Source organism: Manis pentadactyla, chromosome 15 (genome assembly GCF_030020395.1).
Source record: "Manis pentadactyla isolate mManPen7 chromosome 15, mManPen7.hap1, whole genome shotgun sequence".
In the NCBI taxonomy this organism is placed as follows: domain Eukaryota; kingdom Metazoa; phylum Chordata; class Mammalia; order Pholidota; family Manidae; genus Manis; species Manis pentadactyla.
In genome coordinates, this window is record NC_080033.1 from 5421911 (window position 1) to 5449123 (window position 27213).

At 41.4% G+C, this 27213-nt stretch overlaps 1 long non-coding RNA gene and 2 pseudogenes across 1 annotated transcript; all 3 read left to right on the forward strand.

Moving 5' to 3' along the window:
• The first annotated feature begins 76 nt into the window (after nt 1-76).
• On the forward strand, nt 77-7076 carry LOC130680907 (translocation protein SEC63 homolog; annotated as a pseudogene).
• Nucleotides 6951-17143, forward strand: LOC130681111 (translocation protein SEC63 homolog; annotated as a pseudogene).
• A 4362-nt stretch (nt 17144-21505) lies between these two features.
• On the forward strand, nt 21506-26760 carry LOC130680916 (uncharacterized). The gene is made up of 3 exons (XR_008993949.1): nt 21506-22076; nt 25254-25358; nt 26303-26760. It is a non-coding gene; the product is annotated as an uncharacterized LOC130680916 (long non-coding RNA).
• Nucleotides 26761-27213: the final 453 nt, after the last annotated feature.

Below are 27213 nucleotides of genomic sequence, written 5' to 3' on the forward strand. Positions count from 1 at the left end.
ATTCTTTTTTGTCAGTGGATAGGCAGTTTACAACCAGAAGGAATTAAACTGAGGAGTAAATTGAGTTCCCTTTAATTAATTTTTACTTTTATTTTTCTTTCTAGAGGCTAGTTTGAAAGCTAGAAATTAGTTTGGTTGATGAGAAGAGTATTGTCACTATTCATTATTTCCAGTTACTACTTGATAAATAGTGGAAGAAGGAATTCATGTGCTTGGATTGAGTTTTTTTTCCTTCTAGGAAAATTTAAAGTTTCAGATATAAACCACATACATTAACTTTTATGTGATGGGGACACACATCAGATAATCTTTCTCAAAGCTTTTTTTGGTGGAGTGATGGGAGGCAGAATTTTGGGATATAAGTACATCTGGAAAAGGAGACTCTTCAAAAATATTCTTCCTGCTTTAGCCACGAGCTTTGAAATTGCCTTGCCAGCTTGGGTAGTTGACCAGAAAAATTCAATTTTGGTGAGTGTATTTAAATAAGACACTTTATAATGTGTGTCACATATCTTGGTACTATGAAGAGAGCTATTACAAAGAAAATATTGTTATGATGTTTTTGATTTAATTCTGTATTGTGAAAACTGTTTTTATATAATGGAGAAAATTGGTTCCATTATTAGGTTGCTGGTTTAGGGCAGTGTGTCCTAAATGTAATTTTAAAGGCTTAAAGTTATGGTGATTTCTTTTGGAAGCAGTTTCAGATCAGGTCCTACACTTGGTTGGGGAACTACTGTTTTTTATGGTGTCTACATTTATCCTGAGTAGTGCTAAAAATTTAAATGATCCTTCATGTCACATTTACCCAGGCTAAGTTATTTTTAATGTATGCTCACTAATGGTATCTGTTCCATAATGTGCTCTAAGAGGCAGTAGGGAATCAGACTTCAATCAATGATAGATGCTGGAACCCCAAAACAAAAGGAATTACCTTAACCTATTGTACAGGACTAGATGATTCTCTGCTTCAACTTTTTTGAAAATATCTAGGAGCTATCTTTGAGGCAATAAAAAAAAATCCATACAGTCTGTAATTTGTTTTGAAAATGGCTGTTTAATGTTATTTTATGGCAGATTAACATTCATTATCTTCAAGGATATGTGCTTATGTATATGTTGTATATAAACATGTTCGTTATGCTTAGCAGTACTCTGGGAATACTAGAGAAGAGAAAGACAGTTACCAAATTTGGGATCAAGCAATAGGAGAAAAATGTAAGACCAATGGGCAGAAATTACTTGCAAACAGAACGTTATGAAGTTGCTCCTTGATATTTAGGCAAGGGAATCAGGCCTCTGTCACTTTTTTCCAAGGCACTAGCTACTTGCCAAGCAGTGGATGCATAAGTCTCTGACTGGAAGAAAAATATAACTGAGGAGGCTGCTCTGCTCGTGTCGCCCACAGAGCCAACTAAAAGGTAGTTCACAGCGGTGCATAGAGCATGTGTCCCGAGCCGGAATGCCTCGTCCCGGCTCCGTCACCTGCCAGCTGTGTGGCCTGCGACAAGCAGTGTGACCTATACATGCTGCAGGTTCCCTGTCTGCACAAGGAAAGGAAGAGCAATGCCTGCCTTTGGGGTCTGAGAATAAGGATGATGTGAAATGAAGCGTGAGGGCCCTTTCGTAGTGCTCCCCTGTAAGCCTCAAAGTAAGCGTTCACGGGTGTCGGAACATACGTGCCAAGGCCACAGTTTTTTCTCTTTTCAATTCTAGGTTCTCCTTGTATATGGATTGGCATTCATGGTTATCCTTCCCGTTGTTGTGGTAGGTTCTGCTTTTTATGAACAGAATTCTTAGAAAGAGAATTGGGGCATGCTTTGGAGTCTCCCTGTAAGGTTGTAATTTGTATTGGAATATAATCCATTGATCCTTCAGGTTTCAGAATCTTTTATTCTAAAGGTTGCATCAGTTGAGTACGTTGAAGTATATCTCCTCCCAGTCCAAAGGCACCAACAACTGAGATAAATGCAGATGTACTTAGAGATTAAAATGAGTTTTCATTTACCACTTCCCTTAACTCCATTTCTCTGTTGGAGAAAGTGTTTCCCCTTCAAATATTTTTCTGTGCATTATGTCTGCATACACATACATTTAAAAAGAACCATGATCTTACTATAATATCATCCTGTGCCTCTTTCTTGCTCCGTATATTAGGGGCACAGCACATAAAGCAGCCTCATTTTTAAAAACAGCTGCATGGAACCAAGACGGAGGTAACATGAAGATGGTGATTTACTGTTCACCGCTTCTGTGACTGCCGGCGCCCGTTCTGATCACACCCTTTCTCCCGTTCTCACTGATGATGAGGCTGATAGCTAACTGGTCCTGTCTTCTTCACAGGGTTGTTGTGTGAGGACCCACTTGCATGGAGTGATGGGAATGAAAGCAGCACGTCAGCTGCGCAGTTGCTTACCAGATATTTATAAAGACATTCTGGGCACCAGGGCCCAGTTCACTGCTTAAAGGAATGGGTCGTTTCATTCCTATTTGTCTTCAAACAATTTCTGGTTGAAACTTACTTGTTTTAGTCACATACATGTAGTGAGGTAGGTTGGTGTTTAAGCATCAGTCAGTGTAACTACTTGCTAAATAAACCATTTAACATACGTAACAAAGACGTTTATTCAAAAGCTCAGGTATTTTTATTGTTTTATGAATTTAGAAAACTTGACCATAAACATTTTCATTAACTTTAACATTTTTTTCATGCTTTATTTCTTGTTTAATTTTATTATTTGTTTTTCAGGGCTCATGGTGGTACCGCACAATATGCTATAGTGGAGACCAGATTCTAATACGCACAATGCAAATTTATACGTATTTTGTTTATAAAACCCGAAATATGGATATGAAATGTAAGTAAATTTAAGTAACTGATATCAGATTGTTTTTTTAGTTATTGGTGTGGAGTTGGTATATATTCAACTGGAGAAATTCCATTTTACAGTTTCATAGATACTCAGTTCATGTAACTAAACCTGGAGGCAAATGCTAACACCCTTCATCACACTTTTTGATCTGTATTTCTAGCCCCCTTTATTCAGCACTCTCTCTATATACATATATACACACACACACTTTTCAGAGATTTTATGGTAAAGTTCCATGTAGGCTAATTTTGTAATGTTACCAGCTAACATTTCTTGAGTATTTGTTGTGCGCTAGGCATTGCTAGGGAAGACTGTACATGCATTGACTGATTTAATCTTTGTATGCCCTCATAGGTAAGTGCTGTTTGTTAAGCACATTTTGTAGGTGAGGAAACTGAGCCCAAGGATACACAGTGAGTGAGAGAGCTGGGGTCACACCCAGCATGGTTCCTGAGCCCTAAAGGACATTATCCTGTTTTGATGACAGTAAAATAAGTATAGGTCTTGGGTGTGTTGAAAGAAAACTGCCAGAATATTTCATCCCCAGAGTCTTATTTCAGAATTTCTTATGGAAAAAAAACATCCTAAATACTTTGACCCCATAAAGCTTAACACTGTAAATTTTATTCCTGAAATAGGAATAGTGTTGCTTTTGAGAGTCACCACTCTGCAGAAATCATAACCACCCCCTTCCCCTCCTCAAGAAAAAAAAGACCTAAGTTTTAAATTGTGCCTCACTGAAGAATGCATTTCTGTTGTGAAACATGAATGAGCTTTTCTGTATTTTGTATTAGCCAATTTTACTGACTTTCTTGGGAATAGGAAGGAGACACCTCAGGATCAAATGACTGTGAACAGAGCTTACGTTTCCAAGGAATGAGCAGATCTTTCACTTTGAAGAATGAATGAATGTTACTCTCCCTTAGGCACACACACCGCTTTTCCTTAGGCTGGGTTGAAATATTATTATAAAACTTAACTCCCTTATGGAAAAGTTTGATGTTTATTATCTGTATGAATGTTTTTTGCGTCAGTGATCTTGATTTCTGCTTCATTTCTGAGCGTGGTACTTAGCCTGACCCAACTAATTCTATCAGAAGAGCACTGCTGAGCTTGTGGTCAGTTTTATATCCTTGGTTACTTCAGCTTTGGCACCATTTTGTGTAGCTGATGTAGGCACGGTTGTCGTCATGAAAGCAGTTGCGGGTCGTGCTAGTAACAGCTCACACATAACTGTCTTTGCTGTGTGTCAGGCACGTGTGGGGAAACTGAGGCCCATAGAGAGGTGAAGAGTATTGTCTGAGGTCGTTTAGCTGGGAAGTGAAAATTCCAGGGTCTGTGCACGTAACCTCTGTTCTGTGTATGTGGGAGTCCCCTGCTTGTATATTCTGCTGTCAGGTGGCTGATGACGGTAGCAGTGATTAAAGAGCTTGTGTAGGCTAACAGGGGTAATGCTGACACATCTGGCTGTGATCGTGTGTATTTCAAGGAGCGCTATTCCCATAAAACCCTCCCAGGTTCCATAATAAAAATTTTTGTTAATTACAGTGTATTTTAGTTTACTTAGGGCTCTGAGAAATTGTGAAGAAATATAAAACTGTTAACTCCTGATTTCTCAGCCTACTTAATCATGGTGTCCCTCCTTTTTACATGATAGTTATTAACATCGCATGGAATGCTTGATGCTATATGGAAAGCACTGTGGAACACACACTTAAGTCTAGAAACAGGTGCTATTTAAGTGACTGTAATGCATCCAGGGCTTTGGCGCCCTTAATTTTATATATATGCCTATACACTTGTGATAGGTAGCACTGCACACATTTAAGAAAAATTGAGGCATTTCATTTTTTATGGATAAATTCTTGCTAGTAGAGGAGTTCAGATAATTTTTAGCCTTTTGCCTGATTGGAAAACTGCCTGGCTCAAGGATTAATGAAGACTCATAGGAGGGGAGATTAATAGGTGAGCAAAATATATTCATTTACCTTCATTTTTCTTTTCTTTTCTTAGGTCTTATCATGGTATTGGCTGGAGCCTCTGAATTTGATCCTCAGTGTAATAAAGATGCCACAAGCAGACCAACAGATAATATTCTAATACCTCAGGTTAGGCCCATCTCCTAAATTTCTTCATAGGCATTTAAGTATTAAAGTTAATGCTTCTCCAGGACTGTACTTTTTGACTGATTATTTTGTTTACTCTAGCTAATCGGAGAGATTGGAAGCATTAACTTAAAGAAGAATGAGCCTCCACTCACCTGCCCGCATAGCCTGAAGGCCAGAGTTCTTTTACTATGTCATCTTGCAGGAATGAAAATCCCCGAGAGACCCTTGAAGAAGGTATTTGTGACTCTGACACCTGCAAGGTTTCGCTTGTGATGCAGGAGTGGGTTTAATCAGTCCTCATGAGGGAGTGTTCCTGTAATTGCTCAAGGACCTTTTAAAAAGAAATCTATATGCAACATAATTATTTCACAAATATTTTGAAGGTCTAAGTAAGTCACATTTTGACGAATGTTAAACTTTAGCCTTTCAGGGTGAGAGATTACTCTGTATGAGAGATGTTTAGTCAGTGGTGGATTATGCAATAATTTCTGAAGACTTTTTAGAAGAGGACTTTGTAAGCTTTTTGGGGTGAGAAAAATGGGTTTCACTACAAATACGTCCAGCTGCTCCACCAGCAGCAGCGTGCAGCGTGGCCACTAGTAGTGTCTGTTGCTCTTCATTTCAGGCTTTGTAGGTACTCGATGGCATCTGTTCCGTTTAAGAGAAAAGTGCTCGACTGGGGCAGTGCTGTCTGGGGGTGTCATGAATTTGAGTGTCATCTCTTCTTCATATGCATTACTTCAATTGAAGTTATAAAGAAAATAAATATCCCTAGGGAATAAATGTTCTTTGAGACTCCCTTTTAAGACAGTAACGCAGTCAGATGCCTCTGAAAAGAAGGGCCGGTGCTGGGTGCTTGGTGATGGGGTGGGGTGCTTGTGATGGGATGAAGGGGTGCTGGGAGGCGCTGTCACCCGGTGGCAGGGCTGCTAGGACCTCTGTGCCTAACGCTCTGCGCGGAAGTGAGCGTCTCCCTTTTTACCCATAATCTCAGACGAATGCGGTGGAGTGCCGCCCCAGCAGCTGGTCTTGGTGGTTAACTGTGGTGGGCGGTCTACGTCAGAGGCTCTCCGTTGCCCCCTCCTCCCCTGCCCTCTCCGCTGCTCTGCGCTTAGTTGACTCATTCTCACTCTGAGACTTTGGACTTAGCCATAATTATACTTACAGAAACTTAGGTGCACAAAAAGAAAATTCTTAAAGTTCTGAAATATAGTAAGGTTAGGATTAAGTTTCAGAATGTTTCCCCAAAAAAGGTGTAGGGAGTTAACTTACAAAGCCCAAATCCATGATACTAAAATTTGCCTTTGAAACCTGTAGTCGGCTGGGCTTTTCTGACCGATTGTTGACACAGTGCCGCTGGGGAGAAAGTTTTGCATCAACCTGTAAAATTCTGAGGTCATGTGAAACATTTGGGGGACAGTTTAAATTTTGTATTAGTCTTAGACTGCAGGTGGTAAAGATGTCTTAACTAGAAAAGTAGAATGATTTTGTTTCAGGTGTTGTATTGTTTTGCAGATCAGCAATTTATGCTGAAAAAATGTCCTGCCCTCCTTCAAGAAATGGTGAATGTAATCTGCCAACTGATAATAATGGCCCGGAGCGTGAAGGTGAGGGGGAAATGTAATTAATTACATTTGCTTTTTCTTGCAAGCGTATGCAGATTATACTTTGTAGTTTTAAGATTTATGGGTTCTTGCTGTAATTCCGTCTGTAAGTTGAATCAGCTTTCCCAATTTGTTCGTTTTTATTTCTTTCCTGTATTTTACATTATGTAAAGTATCATAACTTATTATTTTTTAATTTAATTTGTTCAGTTTTATTGTTTATTATTTTTTGCTTGCAAAGATTTAGCATATCCTTTTCCTTCCTCTGAATATTTTTAGAGCTAGGTTATTCTGTATTTTAACAATGAGTGTGAAGTAATTCTCTAAGTGATATAACAGTTCATCTGTCATGTAGTGTTTGTGGCATGAAGGGCAGAAGGAAGGAGGGGTTTGTGCTCAGTAATGGGAAGAGGCCCTTGAAGAGGAAGGAAGTGGTTGGGGTTTGGTTGGGGTGGCCTTGTGTCTGTATTTTCTTGATGATTGTCTGATTGACTTTTTCGGGAGGTGATGCAGAGTTTTCCTATTAAAGCAATGGTTGTTGCTGGATAATGTGCATTTGTATAATTTTAATGTCCAGTAACTTTGGAAGGAAAACCAACACTATGATCTTAAATATGTGAGATGCTGAGGACGTTCACCTGAATCTTGTTTTTGTGGTGAAGTGTATGCTCTTGAACACGTAACAAGTCCAGCCCTTTTTTCCCTTTTCTTTCTGTTCTTTCTAAGGAAGGGAGTTTCGTGCTCCAACTTTGGCGTCCCTAGAGAACTGCTTGAAGCTTTCCCAGATGGCCATGCAGGGCCTCCGGCAGTTCAGGTCCCTCTGCTGCAGCTCCCCCACATCGAGGAGGACAACCTCAGAAGGGTCTCCAATCATCAAAAGGTAGTTCTTTGCTACTTTAAAATCCAGTTTAAACAGTTTGTCATGTCACTTAAAAGTAACAAGAATGTAAACTTTTCTATAAATGGTTATGATAAATTTAGATTTAGAATGTCTTAAACACTGAAGATATTCTAAAATTATTCCTCAGCTGTTTCTGTTAACATTTTCTTGTTTAGGTTCTCTATTTCACTACTGTGATTTGACTAATTTGGGGTTCAGTGCATTTTAGCTGTTAATGCTTTTTTCCTTTTATTATGTTACCAAAAATAAATGTAGCAAGTAGAAATACAGTGTATGCTTTCCATTCATTTCATGTGTGCCTTCAAGGCTGGGCAGTGATTTATTTGGCTGAGTGTGAACAAAAAAACATTAAATACTCAAAAATAAGTAGTCAAACACAGTTCTTGTTTAGAAAATGCATTCTCTATGGTAAATACAGGATAATGATTCTTAAGATAAAGCAAAAATATATATAAATGAAAAAGTAAAGGAAATATGAGAAAAAACTGAATGAAATTTTAGTTTTGGTAGGAGAGTTTAAGCATTACTTTGTATGTGCTGGACAGAGTGGGTGAAGGCAGGCACTGGATGTGCCAGTATGTCCGGGTAGAACAGTGACTGTACAGCAGCGATCTGCATGGGAGTCCTCTGTCCTTTCAAGTAAATTATGTCACCCTTGTAAGTCTGATCACGCTTTAAGTCATAATTGAAAACTTCAGAATCCAGACATGGTCATTTCACATGCCTCACAGTCTAATCCCTGTCTGTGAAAGTAAAAATTAATAACTAGCACCAGCACCTGGAAATTAAAGAACACTCTCCTAAGTGTCCATTTAGCCAACATGGGTATTACTGCAATAACAGACAGCTGTGTATTTGGAAAATAACAAAAGTGAGAATATTGAATAGCAAAACCTTAAGGGTATAGCTGTATCCAGAGAGAAATTCATACATTCAAGGTTTTTATCGTTAAAACTGAGAATAAGGGTCAGCAGCCTGAGCCCATCGAATGACATTAGTTCTTCCTCCGGTCAGGATTCTACATGAATGTTAGTGTTTTTTCCCTCTAACTTTATTTTTTCTAATTAAAAAAAAGCACCCTGTATTAACCTTGTAATAAAAAATTCTAAATTTAAATTTCCTTGGAGAAAAGGACTGTGAACTGCCATAAAGCTGTATTTTCTGCTTTGAATATGTATGTATACATATATGTACAGATCTTCAAGTTATGATAGGGTTACATCTGATAAACCCATATTAAGTTGAAAATATCTAAGCTGAAACTGTAATTAATACGCCTAACTTAACAAACATAGCTTAGCACAGTTTACCTTAAATATGCTCAGAACTTGTTCATTAGCCTGCAGTTGGACAAAATCATCTAACACAAGGCCTATTTGTTAGTGTTGAATATCTCATGTAATTTATTGACTCCTGTACTGAAAGTGGAAGCCGGAGTGGCTGTGTGGGTCAGAATGGCGGTCAGAGTGTCAGTTGTCTGTCACTGTGATCGTGTGGCTGCCTGGGAGCTGGGATCACCGCCACTGCCCAGTGTCAGGGGAGAGGACTGTACTGTGTATCAATAGCCCAGGGAAAAGATAAAAATGTATAATTTGAAGTATGGTTTCTCCTGAATGTACAACACTTGCACACCACCATAAAGTTGACAAATTGTTAAGTTAAACAATTTTAAGTTGGGGACACTCTCTAATCTTACCATTTTTCTAAAAGATGAATTTTGCTTTAATGAACATGCTGATTTTTCCTTTTATGAAAAGTTTTTATGACGTTGTGATTTATTTTCTCTCTCTCCTTAAACTTAGTACAAAATTAAAACTATCCAGACCTTGGTGAGTTTAAAAGAATCAGATCGTCACCATCTACTACACTTCCTTGAAGATGAGAAATATGAAGAGGGGATGGCCGTCCTTGGGAGTTTCCCGTACGTCACGATGGACATCAAGTCACAGGGTGAGTGGGAGGTTTCCCTGGTGGCTGTCGCTGCCCTGTTGGTACACTGGCTCTTGTTCATTGCCTCAGGGTTCTCAAGGTACTTCCTTTTGATGATGTAACTTGTAACAGACTTCCCAGAACTGTGGTTCACCTGTGAGATTTGCTGTGCTAGAACATGATGCATATTGACAAGCGCTGAGAGCACTGATAGGGTCCTACTTTATGACCCTCACACTGAGGTGAACTACAGGACTCTTCTGTTCTGTAGTTCAATTTTCAGAAATACCTTAACTTTCAAAGAATGAAAGAGAATTTCAGATATAATATAGATATTTGCAATATATATTGAAAGAAATAGCTGCTTAATTCTACAATCAATTTTTAAAAACCCAGCATATTTGTTAATTAAGCCTTGACATTGACCATGTTCTCTGCCACATTTTGTGTGTTGTTCTTAACTTACCTCTATCATTAATGTCTGTTTGGAGTGAAAAAATAGAGGTGATTTTTCTACTTACACAATTGCCCTTTGAGCTCCCATTTTAATAGCTGAGCAGTAGTGTCTTAGAGTGGCGGCAGAGCTGGAGGCCCCCGGCACTGTTCCTTCCTTCTGGCACTGCTCTCAGCTTTCACGTTTGCCAGTTACTGTTGGGAGAACCCTGTGGGATCAGAGATACAAGGACGTCCTAGGGATGATTCAGACTTCAAGGGCTTATGGTCTAGTTGAGGAAAGAGGGCATAAACACAGGATTACAACCAAGGAAAGAGGGCAGATTTGATTTGAGAAAATGGAGACTCCAGGCAGAAGAAAGGATATTATACCCTTTCTTCGTGCCCAGCTGTCGCACCTCACAGCCAGGAGGGGAGCAGATAGCAGTTAGAGACAGTCGGAGGCCATTCTTTTCCAGCGGGTCTTATTTCAATCCAGACCAGATCAGATTGTGCTCCCCTCAATCTGTGTACAATAAACATAATAAACCTAGAAAAACCTGTAGGCAGAAATACATAGTGAAAAAAACTCGTAATAGAAAAAATCTGTAGGAAGAAATGAATCATAGCCACATTTAAATATGGTAAGTTATATTACTTTTATTATTTTAATATTTTAATGTTTATTATTGTCATGTTATATTTATTATTAGACTTTGGGGGATTTGTAGGCAAGTATGGTTTTAAAAACATTTGCAAAAACAAAAAAATATTAAGGTGCTTTTTAAATATAAACTATTATAGAGTTCTTACCTTAAAAAATAAATCTCTTTAATATGGCTTAGAATACTAGTTTAAATTATTTTATTCTGACAGATGAGCATAGATCATAAGGATAAAATCTTGTAAATGCAAGGTTTGCTCAGTTGAATAGAGTGACAGAACCCTGTTTATGTCACGAAGAGAGAAAACTTTGGTATGGGAGTCCTTACATTAGACTTGCTTTAAAAGACCTGAGTTTGAAATGTGGCAGTGCCAATATAGCCATTATGTGACTTTAGGCATTTTACTTTATTTCTGAACTTCAGTTTCTTCTTTAAAGTGAAAATAATAATGCTTCATAGAGCTATTTTAAGGATTAAATGAATACATTATTGAAGGCATCTACTGGAGAACGTTACACAGAGTAGGAAGTCACTATATTGTTTTTATTGAGTAAGTTCAAAATACAGCATTATGAAACATTGAAGTACCAAACTGATTTACGCAGTCAGTTTTGCTGTCTGTGCTGACATGGGGCTCAGCACTGATTTCGTGTATGTCCCCTTCTCGCCTTGCAGTTCTGGATGACGAAGACAGCAACGACATCACAGTGGGGTCCCTAGTGACGGTGTTGGTGAGGCTGATGAGGCAGACGATGGCAGTGAGTAATCGTGTGCTTTTGTGCTTTAAGAGTTAGGTATTAAAATTTTTATATTTTCTCATTTTAAGTCATACGTTCTCAGAGTCAAAGCTCTTGTAGCAAAACCTGATTTTCCAAGTTCTGTTACCTGTTTTGAAATGTTAGTTTTCATAGTTTTCAATTGTTTTCACACATGCAGAAGCCTTTGGGAAATAGATTGATTCTTCATGTGATGATTTAATTCCCTATGGAACAGTATAATAGGGTAATGTGGGTATACTGCTTAAACTGTAAAGTGCTATACAAAGGTTAATTATTGATTCTTGTTAAGAATTTCATCACCTACTCATTTGTAGCAAGTTCTTTAGAGGATTCACTTCCTTTTATTTTTAATTTAAAAAATTACAATGAAAATAACTTCTTTTTCTAATTATGTGACAATTTCATGCTGTCTGGAAGAAAAACGTATAAGGAGTTAAAATCACCTAGACTCCTACTACTCTGAGATGATTAGCTACCCTAATGCATGATACCTGTGGAGCTGAGTGATGTTTCTGTCCCTGTCCCTTCTCTTACCTCCCTCGGGAAGCCCCTTGTCCGCCCCGGGGGACCACCGTTCAGTCCTGTGTGTATCTTCTCATGTCTTGCTTCATGCTCTTACTTACTATCTGGACCTTTACAGTATATATACATACATACTAGTACTTTTTTCATTCTTTTTCACTAAATCTGACTGTATTGTATGTGCTGCCTGCATCTTTTTTTTCTCAGTTTCTATTGCATATTTATATTTCCTCCCAAGTCACAACTACAGTTTTTAATAGACTGGTATAGGAATGTGTTGTTTTTAAATAGACTGAGGTATTCAATTCAGTTGATTCAATCAGTGCTAGATTTTAGCCTGTTCTTCTCCAGTTTGTGATCATCTGTAGGAAACATGCTGCGTTTGAACCCCATGTCTGAAACTTCTGGTAGGAAAGGCATGTTCTGTAGTGGGACGTATCAGATCAAAGATGTTGATGTTGATTTTACGTAGCAAGTGGTAAGGAAGCGTTTGTGTTACAGACTCTGGATGGGAGGTGATCCCGGAGGAGGGAACTAAGCCAGCGGCTGAGATTTGCTTTAGAATCCAAATTTACACGACCCACATGCTCTGGATTCCAAGCCTGAGAAATGAGCAAGAGATTGGCCTTGGGCTGTCGACACTTCTGGGGTAGTTGGTAGGACAAAGAGCAGAACTGCTCTGCCGGAAGGGAGGGAACCGGGTATGCATCCTGCAGTGCCTACGAGGACTGTACCTCAGAGCGCCAAGTGTGAGGACCCGCTAGTGGCTGCAGAAAGGAAGCAGAGATGACAGGATTAGGCAAGGGGTTGGGAAGCTTTTTCCGTAGGTCCCATTAGTAAATATTTTAGGTTTTATAGGGCATACAGTCTCTGGCAACTACTGAGCTCACTGTGGGCATGGCTGTAAAAAAAAACTTGGTGTAGAAAGTGGGCAGAGGGCCATAGTTTGCTGGTTCCTGAATTAGACTAACAGTTTAGAGCCTAATAATTACCATTGTTTTTACATGTCAGCTTTAATAATTCCAGGGAGTTTATTAAACACAACCCCTGTCACTTGTCATTTGCCAGTGTAAATTATTATTGTAGTCTTACTGGAATTTAAACCCTGTATTTGTTGCTTCTGTTCTGATTCTGAATAAATTATATGGTAAGTGGATATGTCTTTAGGAGAGTGGATTTTCTTGGAGTTCCACTTTAGTTACAGATCCAGTGAGCACTATTGCTAACCATAGTGAATAAACTAATGTTGGTCTAATTGAAGTCTTAATGTTAAAAAATAATGTAATGTATTTAAGTTCCCATAACATAAAAACAGTCATGTCTGATTACTATTAGAATAATACAGATAATTTAAACTGAGATATTTTTTACTTCATAATGAGTTTAGATATCTTAAATTACTTTATTTGTAAATTTAAGAAGACACTATTTTTCAAAATACATTCAGGGCAGGAGATTTCAGAAGGTAACTTCTGAAAGTATTATCCAGTGATTGCTAAGATCTCCTTTCTACCCTTCCAAACCCCACAGTTGTGATCACTGAAAAAACTTACTGGTAATATATTTTGAAAGATTTCTTTGTTTATCCAAAAGATAAATAACAGTTGACCGACTTCACGTTTTTCTTCTCGCTACGTCCAGGAAGTATTTGAAAAGGAGCAGTCCATCTGTGCCGCAGAGGAGCAGCCGGCAGAAGACGTGGTGAGCACCCGGGTTTTCTCATGTCTGTCCCGGCGAAGGAAATGTTCTGTTCGGTTCTCCGACTTCTGCTGCTGTGGGGGAGTAATTCAGTTTAGGAAAACGCTTTGTTAGGCATTGCCATCTAAAAATTACTGGGAACCCCAAATGAAACTTGCTGTGACTTCTGAGTATGCGTGTGTGCCGTGAATTGTAGCAGGGCGACGCCAGCAAGAGCAGGACAAGAGGAGGATGGCAGCAGAAGAGTAAAGGACCCAAGAAAACAGCTAAATCAAAAAAAAAGCCTTAAAAAAAAAAGCCTACACCTGTGCCCTTACCACAGTCAAAGCCACAGAAACAGAAGCAGGCAAATGGAGACGTTGGGAGTGTAAGTTCATTACTCTTATTGTCAACATTGTCTCTATGGAGGTATAGGCTGAAATATTCAAATCTTAGTGTACAGCTCCCGAAGTTTGTATGTGTAGGTACCCGTGATACCTACATCACGGTGTAAAACCTTCCCAGCGCCCTGGACACCTGGGCCGTTCTCCGTCGGCAGCCCCTCCACGCAGCTCCCACCGTCCCCACGTCTGTTATTACCACAGATGGGAGGGGTGTTGCTCTCTTTCGGCACAGTGTCCGTGGCATTCACTGTGTGTGTGTATCAGTGCTCCATTCACGTGTGTGTGAGGGATCCACTGTATGTGTGTACCACAGTTTACCTGTCTGTTCTTTGGTTGCTGGGCATTTGGGTCATTGGTAGTTTTTGGATATTTGTCTATTATGGGTAAGGGCACTCTGCTTATTCTTGTACATGTGGAACTACTGGGTCGTAAGGTAGGTGTATGTTTAACTCATTGAAAGAGCCCATTTTCCAAAGTTGTACCATTTTATGCTCCTACACACCAAACATGAGTCCAGTTGTTCATCCACACCCATACTTGGTTTTCAGTCTCTATCTTGGCCACTGTGGCAGCTCTGTAGTGGTCCTCTGTGTGTGGCTCTGCTTGTGTTTACCTGGCAACTGGTGACACCAGGCATCTTTTTACATGCTTACTGGCCACTGGGCATCCTCTCTTCTGTTGGGTTGTTGGTCTGCTTATGGATTTGCAGGATTCCTGTATGTATTCTGGGTATGAGTTGGGCTTTACTCTCTGTGCAGTAGCTTTGGGTGGTTTGTGATTTCCAGAAGTTGCATTATTTTACTATTACATTTTGCTCTGTGATGCATCTGAATTAACTTTTGTGACTAGTGTGAGATGGGGATTATGGACCATTTTTTTACTTGGGCAACACTTACTGAAAAGACCTCCTTTCCTCTGAACTGCTGTGGTGGTGGTTGCAAAGCAAGCGACCATAGCTGTGTTTGTGCAGAGCTGTTGTGGACTCTCTGGTCTATTCAATTAATAATCTATACTCTTGTGTTAGTACCACACTCTCTTAATTATTGTGGCTTTATGTAAAGCCTTGAAACATGGTTATGTAAGTCCTCAAGCTCTTCTTTAACTTCTTCAAAATTAGCCCTTTGCATTTCCAGCTAAATTTTTAGAATAAGTTTGACAATTTCCACCCCCCAAAAAGTTGCCAGGTTTTAGATTGGTATTACATTGAATCTAGTTCACTAGGGGAAGAATTCATGTTAATAATACTGTCTTTTTATTCATAATCATGGTTTATCTTGATGTATTTGGATTTTCCTTAATTTTTCCCAGCAGTGGTTTGTAATTCCCAGGCACATCTTCCATTAGGTCTGCTCCTGTGTAGTTGATGTTTTCTGGTTCTGTAGCAAGTAACAGTTAAAAAAAAATTCCATCCTTCAATATGTATTGCTGGTGTATAGAAATGTAGTTGCTTTCTAAATATTGACTTTGGATCAAGGAGCCCTTAGGAGTTGACAGTAATTGTAACCATTGCAGATTTTAAAAAAAGATTTTCTCAGTACATAATCCACCTCCCGGTAGACAGGTTTTGCTTTCTTCTTCTGTTTTTATGTTTTTCTCCCTTCCTGTCTTAGTTGCTGGTTAGAACTTAAGTGTAACGGGATTAGACGTGAGGGCTGTGGCCGCCCTTGCCTTGCTGATCGCGGGGAGAAAGCAGACCTCGCTTCCCTCCTGAGTGGGGTGCCGGCTCCGGAGTAGTTGCAGACAGTCCGTGTCAGGTTAAGGCAGTCAGTGTTCCATTCTGTTCCCAGTTCGCTGAGAATTTTTATCATGAGCAGATACTGAATTTTATTACAGATGCTTTTTCTTCATCTATTGAGATGATTGTATGATTTTTCTTCTTTCTGTTAATGTGGTGGGTTATATTGATGCATTTAAAATTTTTAAATTATCCTTGTGTTCCTGGAACAAATTTCATTTGGTCATAATGTAGCATCCTTTTTTATATTTACTGCATTTGATTTATATGTTTCTGCATTTCATAACATTTTATTTAGGATTCCTGCATCTATTTTTATGAGAGAATATTGATCTGTCATTCTCCTTCCTTGAAATATCCTTGGCAGGTGTTGTGTCAGGCTTATGCTAGCTGCCTTTAGCATGTTAGGAAGTATTCTACTCTCTTTTTCCTGCGAGAGTTTGTGTGAGACTGGATGTTTCTGATTCAGAAGAATTATCTAGAGAAGCCATCTAGGCTTGGAGTTCTTAAAAAGAGTTTAGTTATAGAATCCATTTCTTTCACATATTCTACTTTTTGTCTTGTATCAGTTTTAGTACATTGTGTTTTTTAAGGAATTTGTCCTTTCCAGTAAGTTACCAAATTTATTGATGAGGTTATTCCAAGTCTCCCTTATTTTCAGTGTCTTTTGGATCTGTAGTTATGTCTCTTTTACTCCTAATACTGGTAATATTGTATTGTCTCTTTTTGCCTTCAGTTAGTCTTGCCGGATAAAATTGATCAGTTCTGTTAAATCTTTCCAAGAACCAGCTTTGGGTTTTGTTTGGGTTTCCCGTCGGCATATTTGCTTTCTCTTTATTGATTTCTGGTCTGCGCTATTCCCCTTCTACTTCGTTTGCATTTTGTTTCTTCTTCTTTTTCTTCCTTCTTGCAATGGGCTCGTAAGTATGTTGTCTGGGGCGTCAGCTTTCCATTCCCGCAGATGCTCTGTCAGTTACAGAGGAGAATAGTAAACTCTCAAAGCAGCACCTTCCTGTAAACGTCCCATTTCTCCTCCTCAGATAAAATAAATTGTACAATGGATGTTTTTGAGAGATGAGTCACCTTAGACATCTTGGTGTAGTATACTTTGCAAAGGAATAAAATACTTCTATTTACAATAGACAGACAGATAAGCCCAGTGGTAGTCTTCAGTCTGACTCCCACGTACTTACAGATTTGTAAAGAAGAACGTTTTCTAATTCTCTGAGACGGGAGAGTGGATTTTGAGCCCGCTGACAGTGTACTGACCCTCGGCCCGTCTCGGGGCCCCGCGGCCTGTCCCCAGGTGCTCAGGGCGGCTGCGGCTGCGGTTCCCTTCCAGGAAGCGGCCGTCAAGGACGACGACGAGGAGGTTTCGGTCAAAGGCAGTGAGTCTGAGGACGAAGAGACCGACCGGGAGTCCCGGAGCGGGAGGGACGGCGGCAGCGAGCGGGACCCCGAGGGACAGCAGGACGGGAAGCAGAGCAGGGACGACGGAGCCGTGAGCCCTCCTCCCGGGGCTCAGGGCCGGGATTGTGCCTCGGGGGTAGTTCGGGGTTTGCTGTCGCTTTCAGTCGCTTGCTGGTTTTAAACAATACCAGTACGGTTTATACTCCTATGTTACTCTTGTAAGAATATTTTTGAGGGTGGTTAGAGTCATAAAGAAAGGTGGTTTCTGACGAGGATTGTGCATCCCACTTTTCTCAGATGTTAAGTTGCGCCGTGTAGCAACGCCTGGGTCTGACGCGAGGCCGGTTTGGTCTCCAGGTAGTGTTCAGTGTTGGATGCGAGTAAGGAAAGGCGGGTACGAGGCAGCGGGTACTTGGAGGAGTCGCTCAAAAGGTCCAGGTCATGTTTAGGGTGAAGAAACAGGACTGCGGGCTCTGGACTCTAATGTCAAGAGGCTGGTTTAAAGGGAAAGCTAACATTCACAGAATGCTACCTTATTTCAAGAGGTAAGACATTAAGGGAAGGGGGAGTCCCCAAGGAATCTATTAAGACTGTGAGGGTGTGGAGGGCAGAAAAAAGTCTCGTGGCGTGGCATTAGGTTGCACCTGATTTATGGGAGGGCCGCAGAAAAGGATGGTGGACAAATAATGGCTCATAGAGACTTGGTGCAAATGCACTGTTCCCTGTACATTCGTGGTGGCCTTTCTGACTGGGCTACTGCTATGAAAGTAACCCTGTGGTTAGGAGAGAAACAGCCTTCCCTGAATAGCCTCTAACGCGACAGCAGAGACCACAAGAGGAAACGATAAAGGCAGAGGGTTAAAGTACAAGGAGGTGATGTACTTGCCCCGGGAAGAGGTGGGAGGGAGAGGAACTGCTTTTAGCAGCTGGTGGCCCTTGACTGCTTAGTCTTTGGGAATTAAGTTTAATTGCCTGGAAATTAAAACCTATCAAAGAAATTATTTCTCCAGCCTTGCTTTGAGAAAGAGCTGATATATTCCTCTCTGAGTTTATCAGGGTTAGTAGAGGTCACTCTTAGGGTTTTGACAGATGAACTTCACCAGATGACAGAAATACATTCATTCGGTTAACAGTTACACAAATAACAAAGACTATTATTTCATGATCCGGCACATTGCCAGCACCGTTAGGTGACAGGAATGCAAGGCCAGGCGTGGAACAGTCTCTGCCCTTGACTAGTAGGAGGCTGGCGGGGAGGGCCGGCTAAGTAAGCACTGCGGCAGGAAGGAGACGTGCCCGCCCGGCAGCCCGAGGGAGGGGGCGACCGGCTGGGCCCTGGGCAGAGGGAACCCGAGGCGTGGGAGCCCTACCTGAGGCCGCTCCTGGAAGTAACTCGTAGGAATTTGCCAGGTAGGGAAAGGGAACAAAAACCCAAACAAGGTTTGTGGGGAGTTCAGAGAAAAGCGGTGCTTTGAGCAGGGGAATAATCGGATTTGTGGGACTGACGGGGATCATAGCTGGAAGAAGATGGAAATTCCTCGGAATGGTCAAAAGCATACCTGATTTCACGTATTCAGTTTTTCCCAGGAGTGGCGGGAACTGCAGCAGAGTGTACAGCGCAAGGAGCGGGCGCTGCTGGAGACCAGGCCCCAGATAACGCACCGTGTACAGTCCCAGCTTCCCTGAGGCGAGAGGGCCGGGCGCCGGCGTCCCTGCCCCGCGCTTCCTGTCGGGCGTCTCCGCCCTGGGTCCCTCTGTGCCGTGGGCTGGCTCAGGTGCTGAAGGTCGTCTCCTCCTGATAGGCCACATTTTGAGGGACGTATTTCCATATGAATTACATTTAGTGAATGTGTTGTTTAAAGGGAGGATTGTTAACTTTTTAAGTATTTCTGTGGTTTCCTCTGCTTCTGTCCTTTCTGGGCCAGGTTACTGAGGATTGTGCTAGATGATGGCTTTTCATTAGTTCAGGCAGTTTGCTATGCCTCAGACAGATGCATATTTTGCTTCAGACTATGTGACTTGTGAATCTCTCCCTTCTGTTAAGTTTTAAATGGGATGAAAAAGTCATAAATCTCCCTGTGGTGTTTCCTGAGGGTCCTGTGGACTTGCTGGGGCCCCAGGAGCACCCTGGTCCATGGCCATGGCCAAGCCCAAGGCTGTAGGGCCGGTGGTAAGTTCAGTAGGGGTTGAGCATGGCTGAGCCCCAGGTCAAGATCATTGTAGTGCTGTCCTATCCCTTGTCCTGTTTACTGTGTGGCTGTGGTCTGCTCCACTTTCTGTCTCCTTGATGGCTACGTTTTTTTGTCTTTCAAATGAATTTAGGATTTGCTTGACATTTGGCTCTTGCAAATGTGCAAAACTGAGTGTGGCTCGAGGTCATGAACTGGATGCCTCTTAGTTCAGGGAAGCTGTTTCACAGACTGCCTCGCAGCTTTGCCACAGAACCTTCTGCTTACTGCTCTTGTCTGGCAGGTGATCTCCTGTATAAATCTGCTTTCTGTTCTAGAACATCAATTGAGAGCCACTGGGGGCTGCTGAAGGCAAGTTCCCAAGTGATGGCTTTCCCGGTAATGAGTGAGCATCTCTGTAGACTCTGGTTTAAACTTGGAGCACAGTCGGCTAGGATTCCATCTTAATGTGCACGCCGATCTTCTGGCATGTCCTGAGCGTCACTTAGCCCATCTTTTGGGGCATTTCGCCCACTATGTGCTAGTCTGCCAACACCAAGTCTCGTGAAATCAAGCAGATAAATTCCACTCATTGATTCGTTTTCAAAGTGCCAGGGATGCTATGAGCTGTATAATTTGTACCCTTACAACAGACAGTTTCATTTTAGACCATGTTTAGTTAATAGGCAAAACATTCATTCACGCCCCTTGAACATTTTAGCAGTGAAACGCTTTTTTCTAATTTAGTCTGCATCTGCATGGCAAATAGCTCCAAGTAGCATTTATCAGATAAAATTTACTGTTTTTCTAACATCTGCCTTCCTATGTACCTGCCCCTATCATGCATGTAAGTTATTTAAAGTTTATGTTCATAATAGACTTCCATGTTATTGCAACTCTTACTGTATTTAATATGTTAAGAATGGTTGGGACTCTGACACAACAGAAAACAGTTTTGTCTGAAGTGCAGATAACTCACAGTGAAACAGCTTCTCCACTTTAACCGTGTGCATCAGTCAAGGCACAGGTGCCACAGACGGGCATTCACTGGCTTCTTACTCGGTCTTCTTGAGTGGATCTCATCTCAGACAGCCTGGAGGAGGGAAGGGAGAGGCCTCTCCATGAGGGCAGGCCAAGCAGAAGTGCCCATTCCTGAGCAAAGCCCTGCACTGCTGGTACCAACACGCGCTGTGGTCCTGAGATTTCTGACAGCAAAGTGTTAGGACCGCTCACACAGCTCGGTGTCTGCGTCATCCCACTGGCGGGCACAGCCACCGCAGCCCCTCCTCGCCCTCCTCGGGCTGGGCCCTCACGCACGTCACTCACTCTGTGTCAGTTCATCTCCACAGCGCAGCCTGAGTCAGGCACTCATCGCTTAACAGAGAAGAGAGGTGAGATTCAGAGAGGTGAGGTGATCCAGGTCTGGCTCTGAAACAGGCACCGGCCGCTCAGCCTGCGCACAGACCTGCCTCCCCACCCCTCGCCCGCCTTTGTGCGCGGGGCCCTGGAGGTGCAGCCGGCTCACCCTTCCCCACCGCTGTACCATCGGTGAGTGGTTGCAGCGGGGACTCTGGCTCGCAGAGCCCAGGTATCTGTGCGCCACATTGAGTCCGTGCTGTTTTTAGTCAGACACTCGGGCAGACACACACAGACACACACAGACGCACCCCCACAGACACGCACATCCCCTTCCCCCACCACCCTTGCAGTGCTTTGCAATAGGAGGCATTTAAACAAAAGAGCTTGTAGTTGAACTTTGTGTAGCCTTATTAGAAAGTATTAATAAACCAAATGTTAATGTCTTACAGTTAAAACAAATAGAAAATACAAGTGATTTGGGTTTAAAAGTGCATTTTACCTACAAAACTGTTTTCAGTAAGTAATTTTTTTTCACCTTTTGTGTGATTGAGAATTCAGGGTAGTCTGCTGGTGTGTAAATCCTAGAGCTTATTTTATTTCTAGCTCCAAAACATTTTTCTTGAAGCCATTTTAGAAATCTGTCTTCCCTGACCAGTTCTCAAGCAGTGGCGGCTACGGAGATGCCTGACCAGCCCGCTGTGCGCTGTGACTCAGCGATGGCTGCCCCGCACACTGAAGTCCGGTGCTTCCAGACTGCTTGGTCTTGCGATTTTTTATTTTCATTTTTTTAGTAGTTTTGTTGTCTCCTGTCAGTTCTTCCTGCTCTCATTGGCTTTCTGGTGGCACTTTCTTTATCTCTTTTTCTGTTGCCAAGCTTATTAAAAAATCATAGGCAGTGAAAGGTATAAAGGGGCCCTTGAGTCTGAGCTGCCTGCATGGTGCCGACTACAGCAGCACCTGCACACACATCGGAGCCGTGCTCGGGGGTTCAGCTGGTCCTTGCACAGGGGTGACACGCAGATTTGAGATGCTCTCTTCCAAGTGATGTGCTTAATGCGCTGATTTCTGATTTGGTTGCCCAAGTCTCTTCCCCTCCTACTTCCTGGCTTTTGCTTATTACTAGGTAAGAACACTAAGATTATTTGCTAGATGATATTGTAATAGTTTATACTCTTTTCTTTTTCAGAATATCTTTCATCACTTAAGGTTAATCAGGGTTTAATACAGGGGCCCATCAGTAAGGTTTAAGAGGCCATTTGAAACCCCCAGATTATATGCATAATTCTTTTGGAGAGCAGATCTACAAATGGTTAAGAACAAACTTGCTCATTCAGTAGATATTTATTGAACACCTGTTTTGTTCCAGGCACTGTGTCTGCTGGGGACTCATAGCTGTCTTTTCTCTTTGCAGGAAAAACAAGAATGGTGGTGGCTTTATATTGCAGATAGGAAGGAACAGACGTTAATATCTATGCCATATCATGTGTGTACACTAAAAGACACTGAGGAGGTAATTATCCAAACACATTATTTCAGTTTTTACAAATGTATAGCATCTTGCCATCATACCGCTTCATAAAATCTTTTTTAGAAATCAGCTTACCATATTCAGTGTATTTTATTTCATATGTTAAGACATGATTTACAGCTGTTCTCCAATGTCTGGTGGGGGAGTTCATTGGAAATGTGTAGTGTTGAACAGTTAGAGGTACTTGGTCAGTCTTTTTCTCAACTTGCTTTGTGGAGTTTTCACTGTTAATATCTAAGAACATATGCCTTTCTTTCTCTTCTTCAGAATTTAATCATATTCTAAAAATTTTTTATCTTTCCCCCAGTGGATTAGTGCCAAGATGCATTTTTGGAGCGGAACTCTATAATAAAGTGGCTCTGCCCCCTGTCGATGACATCACCGATCAAGTGTGGTGGCCGACACATTCCCCCCCTGGGAACTCCTTTCTGTGGTCTTGTTTTTCTTCTTGACTTTTTAATGTTCCTTTTCTAGAAAGCAGGTTCTGTTTGCCTGGACTTGGACAAGAGCAAGTCTTTTGAATTTTAACAGTTCTGTGATGTTGATTTCTAATCCAGAAAGTCCTCCCCCACCCCTTTTAACCATGTAGTAAATATAAGAAGTAGTTTATTGTTGTTTGACCTTTAAGAGTTAGAGGCAGCTTAAGGGTATTTCTTTGACAGAGTAGTCTTTTTTTTTTAAATTTAAATTTTATCTGTTTTTGAAGAGATAATACTTCACCTAGTTACCATTTCAGAACATATACCAGAAAAGCACACATGGACAACAGCTTGCGTCCCTGTCTCTCAGCCACCCACTCCCTTCCCTGGAGACCATTGGTGTTAGCCAATTCTTGTGTAGTCTTCATGTGACACTGTGTGTATGTAAATTGTAAGCAGATACATCATGTGCATTTTCCCCCCCAAAATAGTGTCCACCATGTTCTGCACTTTACCTGTCCTCTGAATGACAGGACTTGAAATTTGTTTCATGTTAGTACAGAAAATGTTTCCTCATCCTTTTTACTGCTGCATGACCCTCTTTTATATGAATGTCTGTTCAGCACTCTGATTTACTGGACTTACAAGTTGTTTATCATCTTCTGCTGCAGTGAATAACCTCATGTCATTTTGCACATATGCGAGCATATCTATAGAATAAATCATAGAGGTAGAATTAATGAATCAGAGACTCCATAGGGAGAATGAATGTTCAAGTTTGCCCATCGCCTTTCAGTCTGTGTCATTTTCAATATTGCTAATCAGAAAGATGAAAAATGGCATCTCTTATTTTTTCCCTCTGATCTTTGAAGTTTCAAAAATATATAAAAATGTTGCACAGTATCATGAATGCCCATAGACCCTTGTTCTACACTGACCATTTAACATTTTGCCATATATTTTTTGCTATCTTTCTCTATATGTGTCCACACAGAAAACACACATATTTCCCCCCAAGCTCACTTTACATACTTGCAGACATGAAGTTTCACTCCTGTGTTAATGACACATGTATCCTAAGAACAGGCCTTTCTTCTACATGAGCAGATACAATTACTGTACTCAGGAAATGTAACATTGATGTATTATTATCCAATGTGCAGTCCATATTCAATTTTCCTCAAATACTACACTGTTACAGGTTTTTTTTTACTGATTTTATACTTTTTTAAAATACATTTTGTTTTAAAAACATTTTTATAATGAGGTACATATATCCAGATGTCATCTTAAAAATTTGTTCTTCCTTTTTCCAAGTGAAATTGAAACTTCTAAGAGTTTTCTAACTCTTTGCATTTGAAGTTTACGATTTGAGAGGAAATAAAGTACCTTGCTGACCTTGAAGGCATTGGGCATTCGTAAAGGAAAAACTCACTTCTGTGTGTTTCTCTCACTGTCATGCTGCTACCACAGTCACAGCAGTCCTGACGCCAGCTGCGTGGGTTTCCCCACACCAACCAGTTCTCTGTACCACCAGCTGAGTGTCCTGCATTTTAACTCAGTGCTGACACTGTCTCCCTGGAGGTAGTGTCAGATGGCAAGTCACACAAGACGTGTGACTAAGAGGTTAAGGGCTCAGTCACACCGGACTGCCGCCCACCACCTTCAGCGCCCGTGGCTAGTCCCGGTTGTCAGTTAACTTCTGACCAACTGGCTGTAAATTGGGGTTCCCGTGGCCCCATCCTTTAGTTTGATGATTTGCTGGAATGGTTCACAGAACTTAGGGAAACATGTTTACTGGCTTATTACAAAAGAAAGTGTTAAAGGGTACATATAAATATCCAGATGGAAGAGAGACACAGGGCAGAGTGTTGGGGAGGGGCCCCCGTGGCGGTGCCATGCCCCTTGTGAACACGCCACACTCCCAGCACCTCTGTGTGTTCACCAGCTCAGCAGGCCCTTCACTTGGGGGACCTTATGGAGCCTTCCTCACCGGGCGTGGCTGGCCGACCGCTGGCTCAGTCTCCAGCCCCTCTCCAGGGCATGGGGGATGGGCAGGAAGCTCTGGGTTTCCAGTCAGGTCTTCCTGGTGGCCGGCCCTCACCCGGGCGCCCATCTGGAGTCACCTTATCAGAACAAAACTCATTCCTGTCACCCACGCAGTTCCAAGGGATTTATGAGCTCGCTGTCTGACCTGGGTCAAAGGGCAAATATTAGAACTAAAGATGCTCCTGGTTTTCTTATCACTTGAAAAGTTACAGGGGTTTGAGGAGCTCTGGGCCTGGAAGTGGGGCAGAGCCAATATATATATTTTCTATTATCTCATAGCATTTATTGTAGAAATAAGAAAACTTGTCAAGAATTATCTCCTCTCTGGCAGTCAGTTTTATTAATTCCAACATTACATTTATTTTGATTTTACATCCTATTTCATTTCTTCATGTTGTCAAGGTGATGGTCAGCACAGAACTTGGTTGCTTTAAATACACTTTGATTGTGGAGATACAGATCAGCTCCATCAGTTCCGCCTCCTTTGGCTTCCTTTCGTGCTGTAGATGTAATATATGGCATAAATGTACTGTTCGGGGGTGGTTCTAACTTCCTAGCATTAGTTAGGGCTTCCTGCGTCCTCTGCGTCAACACTGAGCTGTTACATGTTCTGGTCTAGGAACTCAGGGGTGAGCTGGTGTTCTTTCTGCTCCTCAAAATACAGATTTTCAGTGCTGATTTTATCTTCTAGATAGAACTGAAGTTTCCTACACCAGGCAAGCCTGGAAATTATCAGTATACAGTGTTTCTGAGATCAGACTCTTATATGGGTTTGGATCAGATTAAGCCATTGAAGGTAAGAATAGTGACTGCAGTAAATAAGGTTGTCTGTTGAGTAAGTGCTTACTTAATATAGGGAAGCATTTCAAGTTCTGAAATGTAGAGTTCTAGAGGGAAAAGAGGTTATCTCCTACTGTGTATATGATACAATTGATGGACTACCCTTATAATAATAAACTTCAGTTGTTGAGTTAAAGGAGTGTAAATAGTTTTTAGAACCGTGAAGGGAAATTACTGAAGTGTAATAGGTTTGATGTGCTCTAATTCCACAGGGGTTCACAAAATGTGTTCTCTTTTCTTTAGAAAAGCATGTGTTTTCCCACAGATTCTATTGGAGAAGCTATTAATTGCTGAAATGAACTTATTTTTTTATCATTTCAGAGTATACACTTTGTCTGTGAAGCACACTCTCAGTGTTTCACCCTCTCACTTGAAGTTTTATAAAAGCGTTCCTGGTACTGTGTTAGAGAGATTGTGAAGTGTCAGTGCATCGTGTCCGAGAGCCCCGAAGGGAAGGGAGCCAGGACACGCGGGCCTCTCCTTTCCCGCGGGGGCACCTTGCAGCTTTTCACTGGCGATAGGATTTTACTCCATGAGTCTGGAGGCTGTAAATACCTCTTTGTAAATCACCCTTGAGTTTTTCCTGCTTCAGCAGAAGACTTATTAAGACACAGTGTTCTTGCTCGAGAACCACAGTTTATTTTCATGCCACAGAATAAATAGTTTAGCTTCTATAAAATCAAAATATCAAACTGTATTAGAAATTTAGCTACATGTACATGCTGTTAGAGTTATGTTTTGTTTTCTAGGATGAATGTTCTAAGTGTTAAATTTAGAGTTACAACCATAAAATTGATTTTTTTGTAATTGCTGTGGTCAAAGAAAACCTTTTCTTTACCAGGTATTCTTCTGTTACTCCTTCCCAAATTTCTGATGTCGACATTCAATTCCTCTTTATAGTTGGAAGTTCATGAGGCTAAGCCTGTGCCAAAAAATCACCCGCAGTGGGATACAGTGATAGAGGGGGACGAGGACCAGGAGCACAGTGAGGGCTTCGAAGACAGCTTCGAGGAGGAGGAGGAAGATGATGACTGAGCAGTGCGGGGAAGGGGCCACAGGGTTTGCAGATATACTTGCAAATTTGTGTTCTTTTGGAAATGTCTAATAAACCAGAAAGAGTGCTGAACTGATGTTGAGGGAAGTGTTAGTTCCTGAAATGGGTGCATAACCAGACAGTGGTGGTGCCCCGGTACAGTCGGAATGTGCTGAAGGCTTGTTAGGGCCTCTCAAGTTTGGGATGGTGCATTTATTTTGTCTGCAAATTATAATAAACCCTTTGTTACAACTGTCAGGAGGTCTTGAAGGATGGGCAGAAAAGGTGGGCAGTTGCCATAGGAAATACTCTGTCCCTCCTAACCTTCTCCCTTGGTGTCCTACTCAGGAGTATGTTTCATGACATGACAAGAGGGACTTTGCAGATAAAATTAAGGCTGCTGATCTATTGATCCTCAGTAGTTGGGCAGTTCTGAGATGCTGCATCATCCAGAAGCCTGTCATTACACCCCTTCCATGAATGTTCCACTCGAAAGGGGCAGATAAGAAGGAAATAGCTGTACATCTAATGCTCAGGACAAGACAGAAGGTGCTTGTGCCTCTTCTGGGTATGAGGAGGGACTATCTAGTTCAGATGCTGAAATATTGAGATTTCGTAGACACTGAGAAACAAGATCAGAAACCATTGAAATTGTGGTTTAAGCAACCACCAGCTTCAGAATCCATAATGATTGTTACTGCTCTTGATTATTGATACGTGATCACCTTGTTGGGTCTGAAATGACATTGGCACGGCCACTACCATCTTGTTTGCCAGT